Source organism: Copadichromis virginalis, linkage group LG19 (assembly GCF_057382275.1).
Source record: "Copadichromis virginalis isolate Kocher_CV1m ecotype Utaka linkage group LG19, C_Virginalis_male_GT1.1, whole genome shotgun sequence".
NCBI lineage: Eukaryota > Metazoa > Chordata > Actinopteri > Cichliformes > Cichlidae > Copadichromis > Copadichromis virginalis.
Genome location: NC_140636.1, coordinates 10,024,684 through 10,029,617, shown reverse-complemented (window position 1 = coordinate 10,029,617; position 4,934 = coordinate 10,024,684). Strand labels below are relative to the sequence as shown.

General features: G+C 40.6%; 1 pseudogene; it reads right to left on the bottom strand.

Annotated features, from left to right (window-relative positions):
• Positions 1-2,547: 2,547 nt before the first annotated feature.
• On the bottom strand, positions 2,548-4,643 carry LOC146685539 (uncharacterized; annotated as a pseudogene).
• Positions 4,644-4,934: the final 291 nt, after the last annotated feature.

Genomic DNA, 4,934 nt, shown 5'->3' with positions numbered 1-4,934 from the left:
TTCTCATGTTGTGGCAAGGCAAATAATCTCCCACTAAAACAACATACTTTACGTACCGTGGTTCACAGTCATTAATGTTTTATTGTCTGGTAAAGTTGAAAAAACATTCGGTATTTCCTGTTAGGTCAGCTGTAATTTACCATGAATGTTTATAAAGGAGACACTGTCATAAAAACAATATGTGAATATTCTAGATGCTGATAGTGTTCTTGTTTTTATCAAGTTTTTTTTTTCTATTCTTGGGTTTTTATCATTGTATTTTACTGCTTGCATTATGTTTCTTATTTACTCCCTGAAGAAAGTAATCTATTATGCTACTTGTTTATTTTTGCTATTCCAAATCATGATGCAAGAATGTTTTGTCATATAACTACCCAGGAAGTCTTAAACTTTAAGTTACAGTCCCACACACTTTCAAATTTCTATTAGGGACACAAACACGATCTGCTAGTTTTTAAGTTCTAACACTGAGCCGACAGCAAATTAAAAACCAGATCCTAACAAACTAAATTTGGGTGAAAGTAGGTTTGTGAGGGACTAGTTTGAAAATGAAATGTGAAAAACACTTTTGCCAAACTTCCTATGTCAGGAAATACAGTAATTATAACAGAAAGCAAACATTTGCTGGATAAAAGAACAATTACGTCCTTCTATTTTACCGTAGATCCAGACAGCATGTACAGTGCTTCATTTGTTCCACATTTTTTCATGTTACAAATTTATTCACAAATGTTTGAAATCATTTCTTACTTCAAAATACCACACACACAAAATACTACATACCCTGTGATGACAAAGTAAAAAAGGCTGGCTTGAAATTCTTGCAAATTTATCCAAGAGTGAAAACACATTGTAACCACATGCAACAAAAGCAATGACATAATAGTCTTATTAGTTTAGTTTGGTTACTACGCTACTTTTACTTTACTTAATTTTGAACAGTAATTATTACATCGTATATTTCTTTAATGCACACTGTGATTACAGCTGCATAAATTCCTGTATTTATATTACAACCAAAAGGCCACTTGGAGAGCACAGATCATTAAGACAATAATGTAAATCAGCAACAACCCTTCTCCATGTATCTCCATTTTTTAAACAAGTCAGACCTTCTTTTCCTTTCTTCCTTTGCCCACGCTCTACCTCTCTCTTAGGTTTCTCTGCAAATAGGCCTGGTAGTATTTGTAATCTTTCTGATATACACACAAGATAGCATCTTGACCAGTGGTGTTAGATTCTGATCCAATGAATAAAAACAAACAAAACCAAACTATAAAATACAGAATGAAAGAAAAAAAAAAAAGGTAACCCTGAGCATGGAAGTGTAGGAGCCACCTGTCAGGGTTTGTTCGTGAAACTCTAAAGGATAGGTGGTTATGCTTAATAAATAATAGATGAACACATAGATGTCATTAATTCATAAACAGCTGTGTTGTGATTTCTATCTTTGCATTAATTTATCTCATCACAGTGTCACGTTTCACAGTAACCAAGGACCAGTTATTTCATGGGTTGCTAAGAGTATTAACTGTGGTTATACTTTGTAAATAACATGTGCACGTGTAAAGTAAAAGGCTGCACTCAAATGTATGTAGAGCAGCTGTGGTTCCTCAGTCATGGTTAAAGGACATCGCTTCAAGTCCAATAAGGGAACTGCTCACAGAATGACCTGAAAGATTTGTTTTAATATGTTTTTAAGGGCCCGTGTTTCAAGGTTTTTAGTCAGTATTTGAGCTGAAATTAATGCTAGAAGAACAAGGTTATATATAAACACCTGCTAAAACTTTAAAAACAAGTTGATTTTGCTGAAATTATTTGGGGAATGGGTGGATCTCTATTCCCAGTTTTCAGGACTCTTATATTCTTAAGGCAAGGTGTTGGGGGAAAACTCTGCAAAAGACCCAGGAGAAATAAAGACACAATGAGACAGAATTACTTTTGATGCTTTAACGTGCACACGGGTAAGCTGTTAAAAACAACTCACACCGTGAACAGAGGCTTGGCACTTTTTATAGGAAAGACAGTGAGAACAGGATAAGAAAATAATAAACAGATAAAATAAACAACTCCATATGTGGCGCTAGTCTCGTCAGCAGAGAGCTGGGAGAAAGCTGTGAGAGATAAAACAATCTAAAACAATATGTCCCAAAACAATATGTCTTCGCTGGGAAAGTCTAAAAGGATAATTCTAAACTAATCTAACCATAGACAAAGGGCAGAGAAAAGGCATCTTTGTACATTTAAAAGAAGGTAAAGAAACATAGAATCATTTTCCACTAACATTCCCTCCTGTTTTAACTTATTTTAAATGTATACAACAATTGTCTGTGAAGGTTATTTATTAAGTATCTTTAGCAATTTTTTAATGTTCAAAATGTCAACATAGCAGAAATGTAAATCATGTGGTCTAAAGAATAAAACAAATAAAAAGATAATAAAAGAACAAAGAAAAGCATAGTAAATGAAATAACAACAGGAATAATCAAGAGAAAACAATAAAACTAAAACTACAAAAAATAAAAGGATAAAAGAATAAGAAAACCTTATGTTGTACCTGTATAAACTACTAATGTGTTAATCAGTGCATGATCACTTGACAAGTCCTTTTTAATCACCACGTCATTTATTAGCAGCTATTACAAGTTCCTCTAACAGAATTGCGACGGGATGCTGTTCTTCTTGAGGCACGGCAACATAAGCAGTCATTGTAGTTGTTATCATCTTTGAAATCATTACTCTTAGACATGGCACCACACACAACACTAATATGAGCAGTGCTACCATGATGAAACCTACAAGGACAAACGGCTTTGCTACAGCAGCCAGCCATGAACCGCCGAACAGCCAGTCCAGCCAGTCCAGCCAGCCTTGTGCTGTAGCTGCTCCAGGTGTGTGGTCAGTGACATATTTTTGCAGAACGGTCAAATTCTGCAAAGCTTCATAAATGTCTCCTCCAGCTTCGTATCCATCAGGGATAAACGTGCAAACTCCTCCTTGTGATGCTGTTAGCAGGTCTAGTGTCAGTCTGTTCTGCACCACCATCGTTCTGATGGCCTTCTGTTCTCCTGCTAAGGCCGTTCCCAGGGTCTTAGTTAAGTTGATGTGTCGTAGCAGAGCATATCGGTTGATTTCCACGTGATCCCGCACCTCGGCAACTCCAATGCCGGGGATCAAGCTCTGTAAGAATTTCACTCCTCCTCAGATGCGAAACTCTCCCGGCACTCCAGTGTCCACTGTAATGCCGAAAGAATTGGGTGCGGCGATGTCCACTTCACGTCTCTGTCGGCTGCTTGGGTGATGTGCAACACTTTGCATGAAGAAGACGTGATCCGATAGTTGCACCAGGGCGCACAGACCCCCCCCAACCTTCAGGGAGTGACAGATAAGCCTTATTGCCACATAGGAAGTACCAGTCAGCCAAAACTCTGGTTCCTCTACTGCTGGGTGCCGTCCGTGCACATCCTGTCTGGTACTGAGTCTTTGTTTGTAGTGGCATTCGGTAGCTGTAGTCGGAGCGACAGTTGAGGCTCATCAGCGTCGCGTTACTGGCACAGGTTGTGTTGGTTGAACAGGCCATACACTTCCTCTCATTCCTCGGTGGGCAGAAAGTGTATATGTATTTACATAGGTGAGTAGGCAGCTCCCCCACTGCCCGCGATCCATTATTCATCACACATACTGGCAGTTGTGCTGCGTTCAGTTTGTTCAGTAGAATTACATCAGGCAGTGGGTCTGAGACTTGGGGCCAGGTCAGTAGGTAGGTCTGTCCGGAACAGTTCACATTTGTGGGTGATGATGACCTCCAGGTTGCTTTTGCTGGGATGCTGTAGTTGGCCTTGGACCAAAGAGTACTGTAGCCTGGGTGTGTTGCCAGGCCCAACAGGCACCAACTGCGATCTTCAGGTATGCTGTATGGCCACAGGCCAGACGTCTGTGAGGATAGGGGCATATGGGTACATGCATAGCAGTCAGTTTTATTATTCAAGTGAGCTGTAGTGTTCATAAACTGCCACCAGAAGTTAGTGGCGTAGCCATGGGGAAACTTGGTGTACTTTCCTTTGTCATACAGTGTCTGCCTTTTCTTCATATAGCGTGACTTGTTGTCCCTCACGGAAGCAAAGATGAGGAGCCCGGCCAGGGTCAGGGCCGCTGCAGTTATTAGGAGCCACCACCTCATGACAACAGGACACACCCTCCTGTCGTGAGTAGACCCCCCGGCCAGAAAGGCTGTTCCCTCCACCGGGCGAGATCACAACAATTGGGCGAGCCTGTGTCGACTGAGTTTAGATGGCTTCACTTACTCGCCTGCAGTGACTCTGATGGATCCAGGATGGTCGTTCCGCAATTTTGCAAGCGGTGGGCGTGGTGAGGAGAACCTGATGTGGTCCCTCCCACCTGGGTGCGCTCCAGTTTTTCCTTTGGAGCACCTTGATCAGAACCCGGACACCGGGCTGTAATCTGCAAGACACTTGATAGACATCATTACATTCTTCGTTATTTACAATCATCTCTTTATTTTCCTACAACTTAGACATACATTTTGCTACTGAAATTGTATCTGCCTTTTTCACTGGGTAGATTTCTGGCCACTTTGAGAATACATCTATAACCACTAGGGCGTATTTTTACCCTTGGCATTCATTTAGCTCAATAAAGTCCATGTGGATTGTTTTGACACGTCATGCACGTTCTGACAAATTGTTTTGCTGATGTTTCAAAATTTACAGTGTAGAATTTACAGTGTAGAAATGAGAGTTGACAATACTGGTCAGTCCCCCCGTTGACAAATGCGGCCGTTTTGTGGAGGGATTTTGGCAACACTGGCTTGCCATAACGCATCATTAAGTTGTTTGTCAGAACTGCACCATGTTTTAGCCATTTTGCCTGCTCGGCTGTGCTTGCTGCTTGTTGTTCATTTTTCAACACATCCA